Source organism: Canis lupus, chromosome 17, assembly GCF_011100685.1.
Source record: "Canis lupus familiaris isolate Mischka breed German Shepherd chromosome 17, alternate assembly UU_Cfam_GSD_1.0, whole genome shotgun sequence".
Classification (NCBI taxonomy): Eukaryota; Metazoa; Chordata; class Mammalia; order Carnivora; family Canidae; genus Canis; species Canis lupus.
Window position 1 is genome coordinate 64,047,863 of NC_049238.1, and position 25,185 is coordinate 64,073,047.

The window sequence follows — 25,185 nt, forward strand, 5'->3', positions numbered from 1 at the left end:
GAGAAAGCTGCCTTGGGGCCCAGGCAGAGAGCACATTACTGCATTAGAACCTTCAGTAGTTAAGAGAAAGTTCTTGGTTGAATTGAGAAAGGGACCTATAAATATTGTAAGCATCCTGACTAGCTGTGCTTCCTTTTGTGCTAGATACAGGCCTGGAAGCATAGGCCCAGACCACGTGAGGTGGAGACCTAGCTCTGCTGCTAACTTAGGGAGTCACATCATCTCTGCACCATTTCCTTCACTGTGAAGTGAGAGGGTCACGTTGAATGACATCTCAGCCTCCCCCACTCTCAATGGTCTCTCCCTTGAGGATGCCATTTTGTGGATAGAGAAATGAGAGACTATTAATATAGGCCACAAAAGTGCAAATTTGCTCACAACAGAGAGTTTCAGAGAGCTGGGGTGCCCAGGAAGGTTGGAATGGTCTTCCCTGGGTGGGAGGAATAAGGAGCTATATTGTCTACAGAGGATTTTAAGGCAATTAACGAGAACAAGGAGAAGTTAATCTGAGTTTTGTGGTTGCCATGCACCGACAATTCCAAGTAATGTCAGTGATAAAGTACTCCTCCTCACCGGGGTGGACCAGTCCCACCACATACCCCTCTTTCGTATGCCACTGGTTAGCTGTAGAGTTCTCTGTGTTCTTTCAATTTCTCTGACCGCAGAAGGAGAGAATCTTGCCAAGGTGTTAACTCTTCTGTTCCTACCTAGTAGCACTGATCTGTGTCTGGTAAAGAAGAGTGATGAGTTACTCTGGCTCACCCTTTTAGCAAGGTGGGTGTGCTCCATACAGTAGTGGCATTTGTCTACAGGGCTGGCATGGTACCAAGGAAGCGGGGACAATGAAAATGGAGAGACCGGAACACGGAGTGAGCTGTGGAATGGGTTGGGTGTATGGCTTAGGAAGACAAGTCCTGAATATGTGGGCTGTGGACAGTGTGGGGACAGCTCCTTGAAGGACAGGTCAGGCTGGACTTGTGGTGCCTGAGAACAGAGCCCAGGTGCATCTCCATTTTGGTCTCTTAGATCCTTGGCACTTAGGCCCTTTCCTGGAGATTTTTCTTTGGTACGTTTCAGATGGATTTCCTAGAAATGACCTGTTCTGCATTCCTCAGGTCACACCACCCACCATCTTTCTTTGGATTGGATTTCCTCCCCACCCCATCCTGGTGTCTGGAACATGAAAGGACTCTGGCCAAGGTGGGGACTTGCATGTCGTGCATGATGCCCACCCTTCTGCAGGTGTGGTCCTCATGGTGCTCGACCTTCTGCATGATGGCGTTGCTTCGGGATGTGTCCACACTTTAGAAGGAGACCTTCTTGAGAACAGTAGAATGATCTGTATATATTCTCTGGGAGCTGAATGGTCTTCTCTGGAGAGGACCAGAGGGGTCCCCAGAAAACTCTCAGTGTGGTAGGGAGTGGGGGCTGGAGAAGGGATGTGGAACCTAAAGGGAGAGATCTTTGCCACATGAAATAAGAAGTTGTTGCTTTGTTTTTGTTTTGTTTGTTTGCAAAGGGAGAGCCCAGTTAGAAGCAACTACATTTACAACCAACCCAACCCAATCCAAACCAATCCATGAGGATCAAGTTCTGGTTTCTCACAGATTTGCAATTTTCTAAATTTTGTCTTTTACCTACCTACTGGACATGTGTTCCCACTTGCTAATTGTTATCCCAAGATGGTTCCTTTATTCTGGCAGGAACAGAAAAAGGAAGGGACAGCTTCCACTGTCCCTTTGTTTTATTTCTTTGGCCCTTTCTTTCCTGGTGATGAAAGCCACATGTGCTTACTATAGACAGTTTAGGAAATGAATATTCCAGATAGAAATAACCACTTCCAAGGCGGGATAAGATGGCAGAAGAGTAGGGTCCCCAAGTCACCTGTCCCCACCAACTTACCTAGATAACTTTCAAATCATCCTGAAAACCTACGAATTCGGCCTGAGATTTAAAGAGAGAACAGCTGGAATGCTACAGTGAGAAGAGTTCGCGCTTCTATCAAGGTAGGAAGACGGAAAAAGATAAAGGAAATAAAAAAGCATCCAGTGGGGAGGGGCCCCCGCAAGGAGCCGGGCTAAGGGGGGGGGGGTGAGAGCCCCCAGGACAGGAAAGCCCAGGCCCGGAGAAGCAGGAGCTTCACCAACCTTCACGGAGGCGCTGCAGGGAGCTCGGGCAGGATCCCAGGAGGGGCGGGCATGCCCTCAGGCTCCCAGGGGCACTAACAGAGGAAGTGCGCCCCGGGGGAGAGCGCTCCACACCCCGCAGTCCAGCTCCCTAAAGGGCTTCAGCGGATGTCCTGCAGGGCCTGGGAGCAGCTCCGCGGCAGCTCCGCGCGGAGGGGGCTGCGCGGCCCGAGAGCGGGATTCCAGAGGCGCATGCCCCAGAGCCCAGGGTGCTGGGGGGACACAGCCCGGGATCCTGGTGCTCCCCCCGGGACAGGCGGAGGCTGGGAGGACATAGGGCAGCGAGGATGCTCCTGCCGCCGGGCAGCCCCGAGCTGTGCAGATCTGCGCCTCCCTCCCCGAAGCATCCAGGCACTTGCAGACTGGGAGCTGCGGTAGTTACTGCGGGAGCTGACTCCAGGGCTGGAGAGCTGGCTGCCGCCACTGTTGTTCCTCCTTGTGTCACCTTGTACCTGGGAATGAACAGGGGCCTCACAGGATAAACAGCTCCCACTGAGCCCTGCACCTGGTAGGGGGCTGGGCAGCTCCGCCAGGTGCACACACCTGAGAATCAGCACAGCAGGCCCCTCCCCCAGAAGACCAGCTAGAAGGACAGGGGGAAAAGCAAGTTATTGACCAAGCAGCACTGGAAAGTTCCAGGGGAAGTCCAGGGATTTACAGTATATAGAATCAGAGGATGCTCCCCCTTGTTTTTTGTTTTCTGTTTGTTCCCCGACCTCTTCCCCACCCTCCCCTTTTTTTCTCTTTTATTCCTTTTTCCAGTACAACTTGTTTTTGGCCACTCTGCACTGAGCAAAATGACTAGAAGGAAAGCTCACCACAAAAGAAAGAATCAGAAACAGTCCTCTCTCCCACAGAGTTACAAAATTTGGATTACAATTCAATGTCAGAAAGCCAATTCAGAAGCACAATTATAAAGCCTACTGGTGGCTCTAGAAAAAAGCATAAAGGATTCAAGAGACTTCATGACTGCAGAATTTAGATCTAATCAGGCCGAAATTAAAAATCAATTAAATGAGATGCTATCCAAACTGGATGTCCTAATGACGGGGGTTAATGAGGTAGAAGAACGAGTGAGTGACATGGAAGACAAGTTGATGGCAAGGAAGGAAACTGAGGGAAAAAGAGAAAAACAATGAAAAGATCATGAGGATAGGTTAAGGGAAATAAATGACAGCCTCAGAAGGAAAAATCTACGTTTAATTGGGGTTCCTGAGGGCGCCGAAAGGGTCAGAGGTCCAGAAAGTGTATTTGAACAAATCATAGCTGAGAACTTCCCTAACTTGGGGAGGGAAACAGGCATTCAGATCCAGGAGATAGAGAGATCTCCCCCTAAAATCACTAAAAACCTCTAAACACCTTGACATTTAATAGTGAAACTTGCAAATTCCAAAGATAAAGAGAAGATCCTTAAAGCAGCATGAGACAAGAAATCCATAACCTTTATGGAAGAAGTATTAGGGATAATAGCAGGACCTCTCCACAGAGACCTGGCAGGCCAGAAAGGGCTGGCAAGATATATTCAGGGTCCTAAATGAGAAGAGCTTGCAGCCAAGAATACTTTATCCAGCAAGGCTCTCATTCAAAATAGAGAGATAAAGAGCTTCCAAGATAGTCAGAAACTGAAAGAATATGTGACCACAAAACAGGCTCTGCAAGAAATATTAGGGGGGGACCCTGTAAAAGAAAGAAGAAGTCCAAGGAAACAATCCACAAAACAGGGACTGAATAGGTATTACGATGACACTAAATTCATCTTTCAATAGTAACTCTGAGCGTGAATGGGCTTAATGACCCCATCAAAAGGTGCACAGGGTTTCAGACTGGATAAAAAGCAAGACCCATCTATTTCCTGTTTACAAGAGACTCATTTTAGACATAAGGACACCTACAGACTGAAAATAAAAGGTTGGAGAACCATTTACCATTCAAATGGTCCTCAAAAGAAAGCAGGGGTAGCCATCCTTATATCAGATAAATTAAAGTTTATCCCAAAGACTGTAGTAAGAGGAACACTATATCATACTTAAAGGATCTATCCAACAAGAGGACCTAACAATCATGAATATTTATGCCCTGAATGTGGGAGCTGCCAAGTGTATCGAACAATTAATAACCAAAGTTAAGACATACTTAGATAATAATACACTTATACTTGGTGACCTGAATATAGCACTTTCTACAATTGACAGGTCTTCTAAGCACAGTATCTCCAAAGAAACAAGAGCTTTAAATGATACACTGGCCCAGATGGATTTCACAGGTACTTACAGAGCTTTATGTCCAAACGCAACTGAATACACATTCTTCTCAAGTGCACATGGAACTTTATGCAGAATAGACCACACACTGGGTCACAAATCAGGTCTTAACCAATACCAAAAGATTGGGATCGTCCCCTGCATATTTTCAGACCATAATGCTTTGAAACTAGAACTAAATCACAACAAGAAGTTTGGAAGGACCTCAAACACGTGGAGGTTAAGGACCGTCCTGCTAAAAGATGAAAGGGTCAACCAGGAAATTAAGGAAGAATTAAAAAGATTCATGGAAACTAATGAGAATGAAAATACAACCGTTCAAAATCTTTGGGATACAGCAAAAGCAGTCCTGAGGGGGAAATACATCGCAATACAAGCATCCATCCAAACACTGGAAAGAACTCAAATACAAAAGCTAACCTTGCACCTAAAGGAGCTAGAGAAAAAACAGCAAATAGATCCTACACCCAGCAGGAGAAAAGAATTAATAAAGATTCTAGCAGAACTCAATGAAATAGAGACCAGAAGAACTGTGGAACTGTGGAACAGATTAACAAAACCAGGAGTTGGTTTTTTGAAATAATTAATAAGATAGATAAACCATTAGCCAGCATTATTAAAAAGAAGAGACAAAAGACTCAAATTAATAAAATCATGAATGAGAAAGGAGAGATCACTACCAATACCATGGAAATACAAATGATTTTTAAAACTTATTATGAGCAGCTATACGCCAATAAATTAGGCAATCTAGAAGAAATGGCCGCATTTCTGGAAAACCACAAACTACCAAAACCTGGAACAGGAAGAAATAGAAAACCTGAACAGGCCAATAACCAGGGAGGAAATTGAAGCAGTCATCAAAAACCTCCCAAAACACAAAAGTCTAGGGCCAGATGGCTTCCCAGGGGAATTCTATCAAACGTTTAAAGAAGAAACCATACCTATTCTGCTAAAGCTGTTCAGAAAGATAGAAAGAGATGGAGTACTTCCAAACTCGTTCTATGAGGCCAGCATCACCTTAATTCCAAAACCAGACAAAGACCCCACCAAAACGGAGAATTATAGACCAATATCCCTGATGAACGTGGATGCAAAAATTCTCAACAAGATACAAGCCAATAGGATCCAACAATACATTAAGAAGATTATTCACCATGACCAAGTGGGATTTATCCCCGGGATGCAAGGCTGGTTCAACACTCGTAAAACAATCAATGTGATTGATCATATCAGCAAGAGAAAAAACAAGAACCCTAGGATCCTCTCAATAGATGCCAGAAAGCATTTGACAAAATACAGCATCCATTCTTGATCAAAACTCTTCAGGGTGTAGGGATAGAGGGAACATTCCTCAGCATCTTAAAAGCCATCTACAAAAAGCCCACAGCAAATATCATTCTCAATGGGGAAACACAGGGAGACTTTCCCCTAAGATCAGGAACGAGACAGGGATGTCCACTCTCACCCCTGCTATTCAACATAGTACTGGAAGTCCTAGCCTCAGCAGTCAGGCAACAAAAAGAAATAAAAGGCATTCAAATTGGCAAAGAAGAAATCAAACTCTCCCTGTGCAGATGACATGATACTGTACCTAGAAAACCCAACAGACTCCACCCCAAGATTGCTAGAACTCATACAGCAATTTGGCAAGTGTGGCAGGATACAAAATCAATGCCCCAGAAGTCAGTGGCATTTCTATACACTAACAACGAGACTGAAGAAAGAGAAATTAAGGAGTCAATCCCACTTACAACTGCACCCAAAAGCATAAGATACCTAGGGAATAAACCTAACCTAAAGAGGTAAAGGATCTATACCCTAAAAACTACAGAACACTTCTGAAAGAAATTGAGGAAGACACAAAGAGATGGAAAAATATTCCATGCTCATGGATTGGCAGAATTAATATTGTGAAAATGTCAATGTTACCCAGGGCAATATACACGTTTAATGCAATCCCTATCAAAATACCATGGACTTTTTTCAGAGAGTTGGAACAAATCATCTTAAGATTTGTGTGGAAAAGAAATCAGAAAAGATTCTTTTGTGTGGAAATCTTATTGTGTTTTCCACACACTGAAAAGTCTTTAGAAAAGACCCTGAATAGCCAGGGGAATATTAAAAAAGAAAACCATGTCTGGGGGCATCACAATGCCAGATTTCAGGTTGTACTACAAAGCTGTGGTCATCAAGACAGTGTGGTACTGGCACAAAAACAGACACATAGATCAATGGAACAGAATAGAGAACTCAGAAGTGGACCCTGAACTTTATGGTCAACTAATATTCGACAAAGCAGGAAAGACTATCCACTGGAAAAAAGACAGTCTCTTCAATAAATGATGCTGGGGAAGATGGACATCCACATGCAGAAGAATCAAACTAGACCATTCTCTTACACCATACACAAAGATAAACTCAAAATGGATGAAAGATCTAAATGTGAGACAAGATTCCGTCCAAATCCTAGAGGAGAACACAGGCAACACCCTTTTTGAACTTGGCCACAGTAACCTCTTGCAAGATACATCCACGGAGGCAAGAGAAACAAAAGCAAAAATGAATTATTGGGACTTACTCAAGATAAGAAGCTTCTGCACAGCAAAGGATACAGTCAACAAAACTCAAAGACAACCTACAGGATGGGAGAGGATATTTGCAAATGACGTATCAGATAAAGGGCTGGTCTCCAAGATCTCTAAAGAACTTCTTAAACTCAACAGCAAAGAAACAAACAATCCAGTCATGAAATGGACAAAAGACATGAACAGAAATCTCACAGAGGAAGACATAGACATGGCCAACAATGCACATGAGAAAATGCTCCACATCACTGGCCATTAGGGAAATTCAAATCAAAACCACAATGAGGGATCCCTGGGTGGCGCAGCGGTTTAGCGCCTGCCTTTGGCCCAGGGCGTGATCCTGGAGACCCGGGATCGAATCCCACATCAGGCTCCCGGTGCATGGAGCCTGCTTCTCCCTCTGCCTATGTCTCTGCCTCTCTCTCTTTGTGTGTGTGACTATCATAAATAAATAAAAATTAAAAAAAAAGCACAATGAGATCCCACCTCACATCAGTGAGAATGGGGGAAAATCAACAAGGCAGGAAACCACAAATGTTGGAGAGGATATGGAAAAAGGGGAACCCTCTTGCACATTGGTGGGAATGTGAACTGGTGCAGCCACTCTGGAAAACTGTGTGGAGGTTCCTCAAAGAGTTAAAAATAGAACTGCCCAAGGACACAGCAATTGCACTGCTGGGGATTTACCCCAAAGATACAGATGCAGTGAAACGCCAGGATCCTTGTACCCCGATGTTTCTAGCAGCAATGTCCACAATAGCCAAACTGTGGAAGGAGCCTCGGTGTCCATCGAAAGATGAATGGATAAAGGAGATGTGGTTTATGTATACAATGGAATATTCCTTAGCCATTAGAAATGACAAATACCCACCATTTGCTTCCATGTGGAGGGACCTGGAGGGTATTATGCTGAGTGAAATAAGTCAATCGGAAAATGATTAAATGATTATATGGTTTCATTCATTTGGGGAATATAAAAATTAGTGAAAGGGAATAAAGGGAAAGGAGAGAAAATGAGTGACAATATCAGTGAGGGTGACAAAACATGAAAGACTCCTAACTCTGGGCAATGAACAAGCGGTAGTGGAAAGGGAGGTGGGCGGGGGTTGGGGTAACTGGATAATGGGCACTGAGGGGGGCACTTGGCAGGATGAGCATTGGGTGTTATGTGATATGTTGGCAAATTGAACTCTAATAATAAAAAAATAAAATAAATGCAATGGAAACTAAAAAAATAAAATAAAATAAAATAACCACTTCCTGTGAATCCCATCACCAGAGATGACATTGTCAGCCTGCTGCTGTAGTTTCAAAAGTTCTGTTTGTGGGGGACATGCTTGCTCTGTCAAATTCAGGCTTTTACTGGAGGCCCCTGTGGCTCTGGCCGTCTCTGGACCTGTTGGAAGGGAGGTTACCATTCTGGTCCAAGCTCTGCCCCAGCCCAGAAGAAGCTGGTGTCTCTTCCTCAGCTGATTCCCTGAGGGTCTGGGATGTTGTGCTTGTTCTGCTTCCCTGGCCTCTGTACTTTAGCCTCTGGAGCTGTGTCCTTCCATTTCCTCAAATGCTTTTCCTGGCTTACAGTTGGCAATCTTCACATACATACAAAATTTCTTCATTTCACGCTCATTTTATCCACAGATATAGATTTAAAACAGCACACAGTATTATCATGTTGTGGTGGATATTTACAATTTCTTTGGGCTGCTTAGCAAGCAATACTCACATTTCAGTTTTAGAGCCCACACCCCCACCCCACTGGCAGACCACTTTCTCTGGTCAGACCACTCAGTGGCTCTGACCACTGTCTCCTTCCCAGCCTAGGGATGAGCAGGAAGCCAGACTATGATGTTGCTTCAGTGGCTCACCTACGTACTACTGTCTTTCATGTTTACTCTTGAGGGAGCCATGCTAAGGACCTAGGAACAGTTCAGACCTTAGTTATAGTGTTGGCAGAGCCTTTGAGATTTGGCACTTAGCCATGTTGGTTTTGAGCATCCCTAGGTTTCAGTGGCCGGTGGTGGCAGAGATGCTGTTCTGCCCGGTGAGGTCTACAGAGTGACCTGGGTCATTTCTGCTGGCCATCCTGGGTTCTGGACATCTGACGGAGCCTGGTTCCCCAGTTTTTTTGCTTCTGTGAGTTATGATATTCTTCTAAAATAATTCATTTTCTCTTAACATTAGCCAGACTGCTTATAACAAAGAACCATAACTTACACCATTGGATTTTTGTCTTAAAGATTTAAATGCTACTTAGTACCTCGCAACATACTAATTTGAATTTCTGTTATTTGTTACCTCTGCTTCCCCTGGCCACATAAGTGGGGGAGAGAGAGGGGAAGAGGGATGGAGGGCATGAAAATAAAATTGTACTAGTGTTTCCCTGGTTCTACCCTTAGGTGCAGTAGTAGGAGAACTCCAATCATTCCTTCCAAGAAGGTCCTCCACAATGTATGCTAGGCTCCTCACTGCCTGGCACTCAGCCCCGCATCTCCTCTGTGTCTATCCTGGAGGCCTCTGGGGGCTCTTGCAATTCTTTTTCCTTCCATTCCCATCTGTCTTTGAGCTGCCTGACTTCCTCAAACCATGTTCACTAAGCAGCTATTCAGACTGGTTCTTCTCTTTGAGGAAACTTAGCTATTTCTGCTACTGTCCTGAGCTATAATCTGGACCTCAGGAACGGCCATGCACTCAGGGGTAACCTCATGGGCAAGTGCCATTGACAATCTCATTCTGGAGCCTAGGTTTTTCTTCTTTTCCCTCCAGGTCTGCTCATCTCCAGGGAAATTATTTTTGAGTCTCATGATCTTCTCTCAGGTCACACCCCATATGATCTGGCCCAGCGCCATGGAGAGAGAAGGCTAAGAAAGGTGTGATGAGGAACCACATCTGTGTGCTGCGTTGGAGCTAAGGAGACAGCAGGAGATAAGCAGACAGGCCCACATAGATGCTGCAGAAAAGCCAGTCCATGTTAAGGATGATGGCCCAGAAAGATCCTGCTTCAGGCCAGAGTGGGAGCAACAATATATTTTCTTCAAAGCTTGTGGGTCTTATAAGATCTCTAGGAACTCAAAAACCGGCAGACAGAGAAGCAGTGTCCTCAACACTTAGTGAAGGTTTGAGCCAAGAGTGCAGAAATGAATAGCTCTGGGTTGGGGGTGCGGGTGGGAGGTGTGGCATGGAACTAGGACAGATAGATTTTTTTTTTCTCAAACCATATCTGTATTCTAGGTATTCCAAGTCTAAATAGTCCATGGTTAAGAAAGTTTGGGAATTATGGAATTCTAAATCTCTCTTTTGGAGATTTATGATTCATTTTACCATATTAAAGGTTCTGAGCTGAGTGGCCAAAGGGTGTCTCTCCTTCTATGGTTGCGCCCCCCCACCCTAGCACCCTATGATCTGAAATTTTCTGAAATGGTACAAATCCAACCATTTCACTTTTAGTACATTATACAATGTGCCATATCATTTTATAGACCTTAGCAAATTAAATAACATTATTTTTGCTCTGCTCAAAAAAAAAAAAAAAAGGTTCTGAGTCCTATAATTACAAACAAAACAAAAATCTGTTTAGCAGGAAAATAAATAAGATAATCTAGGTAGAAGACATTTTCTTTTCTCTTTTTAATTACCTGTTTCAATTTGATGAGTATTTAGAGGCAGCCAGCTAAGTCATAAAATTGTTTTTTTAAAATTCTGATTATCTTATAATTCTAAAAGAGTGCATATAATGCGTACAGGTGGCTTTAAAATAGTGCTAAAATACCCTACAAAACAGAATATTACCAATCCTTCTAAAGCATGGCCGTGTCCCCCTCCTGGTTCATATTTCCTCTCCTTTATCCAGAAGTAACTCCAACCAGAATTTGATCGCTTTTGTATGTATCCACAAATAATATATCCTTTAGTCTCACCTGTTTGAAATATCGCACCAATTTGGAATCATTCTTTTTATAACCTTCTGTAATCTATGCTGATGTGTTCTATAATTAATTCATTTTCAAAGTCATGCAATATTTCACAAGCTATGTATCCATTTCCATAGAACATTTGGGGGTATTTCCATTTTTTTTTCTTTTTTGTTACTAAAAACAACACTGTTGTGACCTTTGTCTTACTTTCCCCTGTGGGTATGAGCAAGTTTCTCTACCATATGTCCCTCAGTGTGGGTATTACGAGGTCAAAGGAGGAATGTGTGCCATTGACTTTCCTAGAAACTCTTTTCCAGAGTGGTTGTACCCATTTACACTCTGCTATTTACATATTAAGTAGCATTTGTATTTCAGAAGTTTTATTTGTTTACAATCTGGTGGGTGTAAAACACCTTATTTTAGTTTTATTTGCATTTCCTGTATTTGCCACTCAAACGCCCCCTATTCCAATCTTCTCACATGCATGCGTGACCTGGGAGACAGGTACCATCACAGTTAAAGTCCGTGTGTTGTGAGTTATTACATAGCCTTTGTAACTGAAAGATAAAGATACACATTATATAATTCACAGTTCTTCATTATAGACATTCCACTTAGTGGAAAAGGAGTTTGGGGGTGGACTATTAAAGCAAACATAGTTCATACAGGAAGCCTGGAGGACCAAGCTCAGGGAAAGGGCCAGAAGCCAGGAAAGACCAGTAGGAAACACAGAATGATTCACCCCCACAGGACCTGTCTGGTTATGAATCACTGCTGTTTACACAGGCCACTGCTGCCCAGGGATGTGCAAAGCTAATGCTGCCCCTGGAGTTCCAACAACTCAATTTCTTCTCTATTTTATGTCAGCAAATTTTGGCATATCAAATTCATTTATTATAAACCATTGCTGAGTTCAGATTTCAGTCAATCAAGCAAATTGTTAGAGACATTCCTACCTACTAAAGCAAATGCATTAAACACAGATTCTCGGCTAAGCGTGCTTGTATTGATAAATTCTGTCTTACTTAAAGTCATATACTGTCCTCAGAATACACACTCATACATTATTTCCTCGGCTTCCTGTAAATGAGCAAAACATGCAAGTCTCTGGTGTGTATAAGCTATGACCTCTTGCACGAAATTTTTATTGAGATCTACTCCTAGTTATGAATCTGGAAATAAGAAGTATGTGTGGGGTAAGTTCTAAGGAGCACAAGAACCCCTTGAAAGGCAACTGTCTCAGGTGAGGTTATTGCAAGGTTGTCTGGTCTCCTTGGGCAAGAGATAAGCAAGCAAGGGAGGCTCAGGGGATGTTAAGTGGTTTAATTTCTTAGATTCTTCCAAGCCCACCAAAATGTTTCTGTTCAGAATCTCAGGATTTACTCCTTTGTATAGTCAAGTCCTGATTTTTACATAGGAGAACTGGCAAAGCTATGAATTAAACTTGTATTGTAATTCTGCAACAGGCACAATGACATTTAGAATCTTATTTTCAGCCGTATCTGCTCTGTGGCTATAAGGATTAGGAGATAATTTTAGATCCGCCATAGACACTCTCTAGTTCTCTGACCATGGCTTATGCTGAAAATTTAAATCTTTAAATTTATCATTTTCTTTGTGTAAGCTCTCCAGTGTCATCAGAAATAGCTAGCTTTCTGGTGGTTCTTTCCCTGGCTTTAGATAGCTTCCTCACCGTGTATACTGATCAGTACTCTTTTGAATGCTGGAGAGAGGGAGGCCTGTAGATCTCTGGAGTTCTCTGTGTAGCATTCTCTTCTTTGGTCCCCTGTCCCGCTAATTCCATCTGCATTGACCTTTACCTTCCAGCTTTACCTTCTGACCTCAGGGCTAATTCTTTGGGTTGCCTGGATGCTCTTTCCCTGTGCTATATACAGCATGGAAACTCGAGTCAGTGAGCGTAGGTGATTGTAGACTTCGTCTCCTTTGTTTCCCTTGTCTCAGGGTCCCTGTCCTTTGTTATATGATGTGCAGTCTCTTGGCAACGTTGTTTTTCTTGCAGTTTGTCATTTTGGGGTTGTTTTTGGTAAGATGGTAAATCTAGTCCCTGTTACTCCATCTTGATCGGGAGAGGAAAGCTGCCAGCTTTATTTTGGTTGTCGTTTTCACCACTTTCCATCTCTCTGTATGCTCATATTAGATTTTATTTCTTCATCTAGTCCAATAGTCTTTATATTTCCCTTTTTACTGGACAATATAGTTTATTTACACTTAATGTTATTACTGACATATGTTAATTCAAACTTACCATTTATTTTATGCTTCCTATTTACCTCCAATATTGTTTTTTTCTCTCTCCATTTTTTACTTTCTTTTGGATTGGGTTTTTAAAAACTTTATATTTTCAATCTCCACAAATTTGGACATTATACATTCTACTTCTATTATCTGAATGATCACTCTTAAAATTATAATGTGTGTCCTTACTCTGTCAAGGTACAATGTTAGTAACTTCATGCTTTCTTTTTATTTTTCATTTTTGATAAACAGTTATTTCATATTCTGTCCAATATCTGAATTCTTTATAGGTTTAATTTATGTAGTTAGATTGTGAGATCATGCTCATTAGAGCTTAATTGTGAAAGTTCTCTGAGCCTAGGTTTAATACATATTACTCTGGAGAGAATTTACATTTGGTATACTCAATATGGGATTATGATTGATCAGAGACCTCTTTAAATTTTTGGATTTTTAAAAGACTTTTCAGATAGAGTGAATTCCACTTATTCTCCATGAGTTGGTGTGTCAAGGGAGACCTTTTTTAAAGAATTTCTTTCTTTAGTCAGTCTCAAGACTGACAGGCAAACTTCCTTTTGTCTCCCTTTGCGGGGTTATTTTTCCTGGTTTAACTTTTCTTTCTTTTTTTTTTTAATTTTTATTTATTTATGATAGTCACACAGAGAGAGGCAGAGACACAGGCAGAGACACAGGCAGAGGGAGAAGCAGGCTCCATGCACCGGGAGCCTGACGTGGGATTCGATCCCGGGTCTCCAGGATCGCGCCCTGGGCCAAAGGCAGGCGCCAAACCGCTGCGCCACCCAGGGATCCCTGGTTTAACTTTTCAAGAAGGGGATCAGTTTGTCAGGGGCTCCAATTAATCCAAGGGTCTCAGATTTACCCTCACGCTTTATGCAGGCCGAGGTCTTTCTCCAGGGAAGCTTCATTATAAAGGAAGCTCCAGGTAGCTGGGATAACCAGCCGTCCTCAGGGCAGGTGGCTTCTTAACACTCACCTCTCTGAGTTGGTGTTTTTGTCTCCTTTGTGGCTTATGAGGATTTTTTTTTTTTTTGTATTGTCATGTCACTTCTGCTATGCATTATACATTTAAAAAGATATTTAGAAATATTTCATACAGTCTTCTTGGTTTCTTTGTAGCTGATGGTTCCTTAAGATATCTCATCTGAAATATTGGCATAAATAGAAAACAGAGTCTTCATTTTATTTCCTACTCAACTTCTAATATCCCCCAGAATACTTTCCTGTTGACAGATGCTGTGCTCTGGCAAGCTAGATTTTAGTTCAGTTTAAGGAGGAACTTTTTGAATGTCAAGAAGATGAAGTATGCCAAGAAGGTGATAAGTTCCCTGGAGGTTTTAAAGTACAGACATGATCCTTTAATTGGTCATTTTGGAGAGCAATTTATGTACCATGGACAGAAGAATGGAGAGATAAAAATTGTTAAAACTCACAATTCTTTCATACTGGTAGTAGTCCTGACGGTGGTAGGTAACAGATAATGGTGGTGGTAATAGTGGTAGAAACTACTAACTAATGAGTATCTATTGGATATGTGGCATACATTATGCTGGAAACTTATATGAATTGTTGTCTCCTTTTTACCTTATAACAATCTTATTGTGGTAGGTATTATTATCCCTAATGTACAGAAGGGGAAAGTGAGGTCGTAAAAAAATTAATTTCCTAAGGTCACATGTTAAATGATTCAGCCAGGGATAAATTTTGAGTCAGTTGGCTTCAAAGCCAAGGTGTTTTCCTCAATATCATGCTGTGGATGGTCCCTGCAATAGGACAGTAGAGAGGGATAAGGCTGTCATAACCACCTCCCAGGGGTAGTTGTGCAAATTCTTTCCTGCTCTAGCTTTAAGCTTGTCCATATTTTTCGGCTTAATTCCCCACCATTCAGATTTTCAATTGCTGTTTGAAAGGGAGAATTATATACAACCCCCAAATCAATTTTGGCTAAAAAAGAAGAGCTTCCAAGTACATGCCACTAGGGGATCACATAATGGCATCACTTTGATTTTTACTGCAAATGCTTAGGGATAAACACGGTAGTAAATATGCTATCCTGTTTAGCAATTTAAATATTCTCAGCAAGCTCATTAGGTCCTGTCACATCCACACATACGGCTGCTCCTTGTGTGGGAGTGATACTCCCAACCCAACAACCTGTTCTTCCCAAAGACAGATGTTACTGGATAAGGGCTTGGTGGATGCTCCTCACCCTGGAGAAGAATGTTGAGAGGCAACCCTTTGAAGAGTTATGGATAGTGCCATCGCAGTAAAGAGCCTGACTTTATTTCTGATACTTGACTGCTGACAACTTCTTAAAGCCTGCTTGCCTTTCTCTTTCTGTCCCATATCTGGACAAGCTTATGAGAAAACCCCTCAAGCCTGGGCCCTCACCCCAGTCCCATCTCATAATCACCATAAAACCCCAACCCGCTTGTCCTTGTCCTTCATTTTTCTCTTTCAATCATTTTGGCCTTTTAGAAGGCTATCTTGGTCTTCCCAGAGAGTCTCACTATGTAAGCAATGAAACTTTTTATATTCTTTTTGCCTGTGTGTATATAGCGTCATCGATCTTGACACCTAGAACTGAATTTTGTGTAAGGATATTTATTCTCTGTGGGGTGATCACAGTACTTGGGAAGGGGAATATTGAACAAAAAATGACAAGGACCTGGGTCTTGGATGCTTGACTGTCTGTGCCAGCCACTGATAACTCTGCAGTGTTCCTGAAAGCAAGATATAGAGAGGGCAAAATTAAGCAAATGCCCCAGTTTTATCACTACAAGGCTTTGGTACCAAACCCCTGTATGGTCCTCTAGTCACATGTACAACTCCTTTTGCCTAGATTGGAGGTAGCTTAGTACCAAGAATAAAGACAGATTGATTTTCTGAGACTCTTCCTCCAGAAATCATACTCAAATATCCCCATCAATTTATTGAGAGCATATTGGCCAGCAAAAAGTAGCTTGATATGATATTCATCTCATGCCTACAACTTTTCTTCTCCTCTGCCCTTTCAGGATGTGGGAACTCTTAGGCCCAAGTATATTCTGAGACCATGTATTAATCTGGGATTATTGGAAATGAGAGAGGGTGTGGAAAAATGGGAGAAATGGATGAGCATTTTCAAGCAAGAGCTTGGCACTGACCTCCTTAACTATCTGGTCTCCTGGGAAGAGAGAGTGGTGGTGATGGAGGAAGGGTTGGAGGGGGGTGGAGAGAGAGAAAAGGAGCAGGAGGAAGAGGAGGAAAAGAGAACAGAAGAGAGAAGAGAGGAGAGAGAAGGTTGAACAGAACCCTAGACTATGACATCAGAATGAAAGTCCTTGACTGTGTACAGTCCCAAGCAGTCCCCCTTCTGGTGTTAAAAAGATGGATGGTAGACATAGGGACAGGATGCATTACCTAGTACACAGTAAATGAGTGGGACTTTTCCAAATTCCATCATGCCAGAATGATAAGCTTATGAAATTAGAGAAAGTAAATTTTAGGATAGTTTTATTTATTCCTTTCTAGTCTGGATGCCTTTTTGTTTATTTTTCCTTTTTAAAAAAATGATTTTATTTATTCATGAGAGACACACACAGAGAGGCAGAGACACAGGCAGAGGGAGAAGCAGGCTCCTCGAGGGGAGCCCGATGTGGGAACTCGATCCTGGGACTCTGGGGCTATGCCTTGGGCCAAAGGCAGATGCTCAACCACTGAGCCACTCAGGCGTCCCTTATTTATTTTTCCTAATTGCACCTTGATACTAGCTTCAGTACAATGTTGAATAGGAGTAAGGAGAGCAGACATTCTAGCCTTGTTCCTGATCTTAGGAGAAAAGCATTCAGTTTTTCAATGTTTAATATTATGTTAGCTCTTGGCTTCCCATATATTCCCATCCTTTACGAGGCTGAGAAAGTTCCCTTCTATTCTAATTTTACATAAATTTTGTATCATGAAGGAGTATTTTAAATTTTGGCAAATGATGTTTCTATAACTTTTGAGATAATTCTATGATTTTTTTAATAGACTGTTGGTGTGATTATACTGATTGATTTTTTAATTTCTTTTAGTTTTTCAAGAGTTTGTTTGTTTATTCATGAGAGAGACACACAGAGAGAAGCAGAGACGTAGACAGAGGGAGAAACAGACTCCATGCAGGGAGCCCGACGTGGGACTCAATCCCGGGACTCCAGGATCACACGCTAAACTGCTGAGCCAACCAGGGATCCCCTACTGATTGATTGTTGTTTTTTTTTTTTTTTTTAACTGCTTGATTTTTAATGTTAAACTGATTTTACAATTCTGGGGATAAACTCCACTTGGTTATGATGTGTTGGTCTTTTTATATATTGCTGGATTCAATTTGCTTAAATTTTGTTAAGGATTTTTGCATTTATGTTCATGTTGGAAAGTAGTTTGTACTTTAGTTTTCTTTGAATAACCAATTGGTTTTGGGATGAGGGTAATGCTGGAGTCAGAATGAGTTGAGAGTGTCCCCTCAATTTTTATTTTGTGCAAGAGTTTATGCAAAATAGGTATTATAAGTTTTAAAAAAAATTTTTGGGAGATTTCACCAGTAAAATTATTCATGCCCAGAGTTTTCTTTATGGAGAGGGTTTTACAAACAAATTTCTTTCATATAGGCAGAACTATTCAAGCTATTTATTCCTGAACAAGTTTTGATAACCTGTATCTTTAAAGGAATTTACCCATTTTATCTAAGTTGTAGTTATTGGCATAATTTTTTCATAATATTTTCTTTTTAATGTCTGTAAGATCTGTAGTTATGTCCCTTCTCTCATTCCTGATATGGGCAATTTGTTCTCTCTTTCCCTTCCCCCCATCAGTCTGCCTGGGTTATCATTTTTATTGATATTTTTAAAAATGTTTATCCTTAAAAATATTTTATTTATTTATTTGAGAGAGAGGAAGAGTATGAGCAGAGGGAGGGGCAGAGGGAGAGGGAGAAGCAGACTCCTTGCTGAGCAGAGAGCATGATACGGGGCTGAATTCCAGGATCCTGGGATCATGACCTGAACCGAAGGCAGATGCTTAGCTGACTGAGTCACCCAGGCACCCACTTTTATTAATATTTTAAAATAAACCTTTAGTTTTGTTGTTTTTCTCCATTTTTTTTGAAGATTTATTTATTTGAGGCAGGGAGGGGCAGAGGGAGAGGGAGAGAGAGTCTTAAGCAGACTCCGTGCTGACTGCAGAGTCCATCATAGGGCTCAATCTTATGACCCCAAGATCATGACCTGAGGCAGAACCAAGAGTTGGACACTTAACTAACTGCACCAACCCAAGTGCCCCTTTCTCTCATATTTTTCTGTTTTGCATTTCATTGATTTCTGTTATCTTTATTATTTATTTCTTAATGCTTACTTTAGATTTTATTTTTCTAGTTTCTTAAAGTGGAAGCTTAGGTCATTGATTTTAAACCATCCTATTCTTTAATACAAGGTTTTCTATGCTAAGAATTACCCTTCATGCCCTGCTTTAGTTTCAAAAAAAGAAATTTTGATGTATTGTGTTTTCATTTTTCTCAGGGAAAATATTTTCTGATTTCCCTTGTGATTTATTCTTTGGCTTATAGGTTGTTTAGAAGTGAGTTGTTTAGTTTCCAAATATTTGGTTATTTTCCATATATCTTTCTGTTGTTGATGTCTACTTTAATTCTCATTGTGGTCAGAGAACGTTCTTCACCCTGCCCAAGAAGTGAACTAGCCAACAGTCTCTGTGCGTGGGCAGGAGGCACTAAGGAACTCATCATTGTGTTCAGAGAAGCAAAGCCCCACAGGGAAAAGTTGTTGGCCCTAGCCTGTCTTTAGGTGAAGGCATGAAGCAATAGGGAGATGCTATAATCTATAGGCAAATCTCTAACATTTTCCTCCCCTTGCTCCCAATGAAACAAAAAGTTTTCCTTAAAGGTAAGAGACTAAGTCAACTTTTCCCACAGCACCTGGCAAATTGTGTTTAGCTGAGAGTGTGGCATTCAGCCAGAACCTCTGAATATAAATATGCCAGTCATTTTCTCCCCATGCCATCTTATTGTCAGAAAACCTGCCCATCCACAGCCTGGAAGGGGTGGCTCTAATTATCATGTATCTCTCTATATATAATAATCTGGTTGTGCTAATGTAGTCACCTGGCCCTAGCTGAGCTAATAAATAGCTCTTTGCAGGGAATATGGAATGGACTACAGAGATGGAACCATTAATATAAGGGAGCCGAGCTGCAAGATTTCTCTTAGTGGTGGTGGTGGGACAAGGCCACCATTTCAGGGCATTCAGGACAGACCATGCAAAAGGGGTGAAGGAGTACAGAAACTGGTCTGGATAGAGAGAAAGATGGGGAAAATAACATGGAAGATTTGGGAGACATGAGGTTTGGGGTGGAGAAAGGATGGAGAATGAGAACACATCAACTCCCCATTTCCTATAAGGCCCATTGTCATTTTTTAAAAACAATTCTATTGTGTGATATTCCCCTGGGTCCTTAAAATAAATTCCAATATATTCAAGTTAGCTAAAATGAACGTCTCTTCCTTGCAACCAAAATGCCCCTAAAACATCTGGTTTACTTAGCTTCTTTAACTCCAGTATGATGGCTGGAATAATTAGCCTGAACTACCGGCCCCTTCTTCAGAAACTGGCTGGGAAGAGTCCCCTGTGAGACAAAGACCAGCTTCTACTGGAACTCGTGTCTGGTTGATAATGATTCATGGTGTCAATTAGGAAATGTGACTGTGGCTGTTGCTGCTTACGTTCTGGTCTCCTCATGTTTGTCTGGTCTCACAAGGCAGCTGGCATCAGGAATTGCCCATGGCTTTGAGGACTGCAGCAATGTCTCCCTGCTCCCTGGTTATAGTTCTGGAAGGGCCATTAATTTCCTCTAGGGTAATGCCTGAATCTCACACTGCAGTGCTTAAGGAGCCAGAGAGTAGTCACCTAACATGAGGATAAAAATGTAGAAAATATGCTCAGCATCCCTTGAGTCAGATTTAACTTTAATGCTCTTTATCCCAGGTGGTTCCCATTAATTTGCATGTATTTATTGAGCATCTACTGTGCATCAATTATCTCATCTCTCTGTTCCCTATTTGCTCCTCTTCTGACTGTTATTTCTTAATTTACATTCCAAGAACCTTTTCTTCTCCAATACTCCCTTGGGTTACTGACTCATTTCTCTGTTTTATTGCTGAACTTTCTCAAAGAGCCATCCAGTTGCTATCTCTACTTCCTTAACCTTTTCACTAACTCCATATCTCTGTGCCATCTATCTTCTCCTTTCCCCAAGATACAATTTGGTTCTCTGAATTTCCCTGTATCATCACAACAAATGCTTTTCTTAAGTTAGCTGAAGTGATTTTCAGTTCCTTATATATAAACAGTTTCTAAAACATTCTCATTTCCTCAGTTTAACTCTCTGACCTCTATATGACAGCTGGTGTAATCTGATTCAGGGTATCTTCTCTTCAAGCATCCAAAGGACTGGAGATATCTCTGGCAAAGACCCAGGAGACCTAGGAAAATCCAAATCTTCCTAGCCTTAGCCACATCTCTGTTGATGTTCATGAAGTGGCTGTGCACACACAGCAAATGGAAAACCATGAGCCCCTGTGTTATTGGTTGGGCTAAGGCTTAATACCTTACCGTAGGAATTTTTGGTAAAATCAGTTGGAACTTGAAGCTTAAGCTCCAGCTCAAGGAGAATCTATCTGCAACCTGTCTTCAAGCTTGAGTAGGCAGTGGTTCAGTTACTAATCCTGAAACTGGAAGCAGAAGAGAGGATCAGCCAGAGGCTTGAAATCTGACAGTGAGATCAGCATTTAATTGATTTTCTGCTGGCAGACCTTACTTCCCATAGAATGATTAGAGTGAATTACTTATAAAAATTATTTTTCTTTAGGATGTGGAGACATACTGGTAGGTAATGTGGAGGAACATAATTAATCCCTTAACAAAATTTGATGCTCACTACCTATTAACCTTAGCCCATTTGTAGTATGCACACAGCTGTATCAAACCCTTTATTTGCATTTCACTTACTGTTGCCCCAATCAAATAATTTTTCTCAAAGTAATTTGGTATATAATTGTTATGCTATTAATTCACAAAACTGTTATATTGTTCATTCATTCAGCAAATATTTATTAAGCCAGGCAAGTAGAGATGAAAAGTGAATCCTTAAGGCAACATCCCTAGTCTAAGGAGCTCACAGTTTATGAGTTAGAGGAGAAGGTGGGAAACAACAGATTTAGAAGCAGGTAAGCACCATGAGGTGTTTGTGAAAGAAGTCTCAATAAGTAGACAAGGAGAGAACAAAGGAGAGAGGCTCAGAGAGGCTGGGTCCACTTCCTGGTTCCCCCTTTCTTGTTCATCTGCAGCCCAGTAAAGTCTCTTTTGACTTTGTCAGTCAAAATCCGGGCCGTTTTGGCTGGGCTCCCCAGCCTTTTATGTTTGTTTGTTTATGTTTAACAAACAGCCCCTGATAACAGTGCTGGAAAGGTCCAAGAAGACATTTGGTTAATCTCCCAATTTTAGGAGTTGGAGGCCCAGAGGGAGAAAGGCATTGGTTCAGTGTGACCAGCTAGCCAGTATCACAGCAGGCCTAGAACAGAGCATTGACCAAATCCTGCACTGTCTGTATTGAAGTACTGCGCTGTCTGTATTGATCTTAAAGATCTCCTAGTTCAACCCCCTCAGCTATAGGATAGGGAAACAGTACCACCCAAGGAACAACTAGATCAAAGTCACAGAGTTGGTCAAAGACAGGACCTAGATCCCTGGCCTCCCAGCCCAGTCACCCTCTCACTGATGCACCTGCCCCAGGCATCCTCACATCCAGCTTGAGAATCTCCAGTTGCTTTCTGGAAGACATGTCCCATAGTCTCCAGCTAAAGATAGGCCCTTCACTGGCCATAGTAGTATTTCCTGGCATTTTATTTCCAGACTTCTCTCTCTACTCTCCTTTGGGTGTCAAGTCCCCTGGTCAAATCCTGGAGCTCTTGTTCTTCTCTTCTCTCCAACTAGTAAGCTTTCTATAGCTTCCCGCTTCTCTTGATCTTGACCATGTCCTCCTTAGTTTGATCTAGTTAGATTCTCTAGTCAGCTTCCCTCACCCCGTGGCTGCTTCCCCTCCAACCCCCATTTCTCAGACAGTCAGTCCCTGCCTTTCCAGTAGCAACTTCTTCCCTAGACATGGTCATTAGCCCCTTCCAGGTCCTCTGAACTTGTTCTGTGATACAGAGCCTCTGGCGGGCTGGTCAAGCCTATGTATCCTTTCTCACAGTAATGCTACTTTATTTTATTTTATTCACTTTTTAAATTTTTGCCATGATTCATAATTTAATGGCCATGCTTGTCTTGGTCTCTTATTTCTGCTGCTTATGAGATCACTGCTCTGGGGTCAGGGTTTTCTGCTCAAAGGCATGGATATGCAGGAGCCTTTCTGCTGAGCACATGTTCACCAGCCCATGGTTCTGAAGCAGTGTCTTCACCTTGAACTTGGCTGAACCATCAGAACTTGGAGTGGGGCATGCAACAGTTGAGAGTAGTGTCCTCTGCTTCCATGGATACTGCCTCCAGGTCCCACTGAAGTTTCTCCTGAAGGTACTTGATGCTGTTCCATTCCATCAGCCCAGCTAGATGGAACCCCAGCTCTAGCCCCAGTGATTTTAAATGTATTAACCAAAATACATAGAACAAGAAAGGAAATCCATTATTTTGAAAAACATGTAAACATTTATCAAAACATAAAAAACCCAAATTTGTGATGTAGGAATATATGTACTTTTTTGGCCAATGTGTTAAATGATAAGATCTGATGGTGAGTCCAATGACTTCCATAACGTTGAAGTAGTGTTAAGCACAAATGATATAGCAAGATGTCTCTAACAGTTGTAATGTGGTATGAAATCATCTGTACTCTTCATTATGGACAAATTCACAGGTATATACTGCTGTAATTTGTTGCCTACATTCATAATTGAATGCTAAATTTGTTAGAATTTAGTAAAAAATGAAGACATAATATTTTTCTCATACAAGTTCATGGATCCCCTGAGTATTTATGCACAAACCCATTGGCCATTGTGGACTTTAGGTCAAGAAATCCTGTCCTAGATGATCCCATGGCTTCAAATGCTGTGTAGATATTGCCTAAATTTCTATCCCCAGACCGCAATATCACTTTGGATGTCTCATAGAAACCCATAAAACTTCACATGTCAAAAAATAAATTTTTGATCTTATCCCCCCCCAAACAGCTTCTCATTTTTTTTCTCCTTTCGATAAATATCATCTCTGTCCTCCTGGAATTCATTCTCTACACTTTATTTTTCACTTTACTTCTATTTATAAATCATTCCATTATACGTTTACTCACCAAATATTTAGTCAGCACTTACTATATGTCAACCAGTGTTATGGGCATTGGGATTCAGCAATGTTTAAGGTGACTTGTTGCTCTCATGGACTTATAAGACATTGTTGCGAGGCATGGTCAATAAATAAGAGAATATAGTGGGTATGGTATATGACATATTAGGTATCAATAAGTGACTTAAGATATTATACTTCCAAAATGTTTCTTTGGTTCTGCTGCTTCTTTCCATATCCACTACCATCCCTTCAGCCTCAGCCACTTTAGATTCTTGCTTGCAATAGTTTCCTAACTATAGTCTGTTAGGACTATAGTCTGCCAGGCCTGTTCTGGTCCATTCTTTTTCACTGTATAGCAGCCAAAGTGAGGAAGGGCCATGTCCTTCCATTGCTGAAACCCTTCAGTGACTTTCTACCACACTTAGAATAAATCAGACTCCTCACCTGGAGGGTCCTGTGTGATCAGGCCCTCAGCTACCCATTTTCTTCCTCTCTTACCAATTCCCCACCAGTTCTGTTTGACCCTCCTCACCTTGCAGTTCATTACAGGCATCAGTTTCCTGCCTCAGGACCTTTGTCTGGCTTTAAGTCCGGCTGGCTCCAAATCACCTTTCAGATCTTAAACTAGTTCATCTTTATCCAAGATGCCACCTCCTTAGAGAGCCCGTTCCTAGCCCCTCAATCTCTTTTTTTTTTTTTTTTAATTTATTATTTTTTTTTTATTGGTGTTCAATTTACTAACATACAGAATAACCCCCAGTGCCCGTCACCCATTCACTCCCACCCCCCGCCCTCCTCCCCTTCTACCACCCCTAGTTCGTTTCCCAGAGTTAGCAGTCTTTACGTTCTGTCTCCCTTTCTGATATTTCCCACACATTTCTTCTCCCTTCCCTTATTTTCCCTTTCACTATTATTTATATTCCCCAAATGAATGAGAACATATAATGTTTGTCCTTCTCCGACTGACTTACTTCACTCAGCATAATACCCTCCAGTTCCATCCACGTTGAAGCAAATGGTGGGTATTTGTCATTTCTAATAGCTGAGTAATATTCCATTGTATACATAAACCACATCTTCTTTATCCATTCATCTTTCGTTGGACACCGAGGCTCCTTCCACAGTTTGGCTATAGTGGCCATTGCTGCTAGAAACATCGGGGTGCAGGTGTCCCGGCGTTTCATTGCATTTGTATCTTTGGGGTAAATCCCCAACAGTGCAATTGCTGGGTCGTAGGGCAGGTCTATTTTTAACTGTTTGAGGAACCTCCACACAGTTTTCCAGAGTGGCTGCACCAGTTCACATTCCCACCAACAGTGTAAGAGGGTTCCCTTTTCTCCGCATCCTCTCCAACATTTGTTGTTTCCTGCCTTGTTAATTTTCCCCATTCTCACTGGTGTGAGGTGGTATCTCATTGTAGTTTTGATTTGTATTTCCCTGATGGCAAGTGATGCAGAGCATTTTCTCATATGCATGTTGGCCATGTCTATGTCTTCCTCTGTGAGATTTCTGTTCATGTCTTTTGCCCATTTCATGATTGGATTGTTTGTTTCTTTGGTGTTGAGTTTAATAAGTTCTTTATAGATCTTGGAAAC

General features: G+C 41.7%; 1 pseudogene; it reads right to left on the bottom strand.

Moving 5' to 3' along the window:
- Nucleotides 1-22,581: 22,581 nt before the first annotated feature.
- LOC119869715 lies at nucleotides 22,582-22,843 on the bottom strand (annotated as a pseudogene).
- Nucleotides 22,844-25,185: the final 2,342 nt, after the last annotated feature.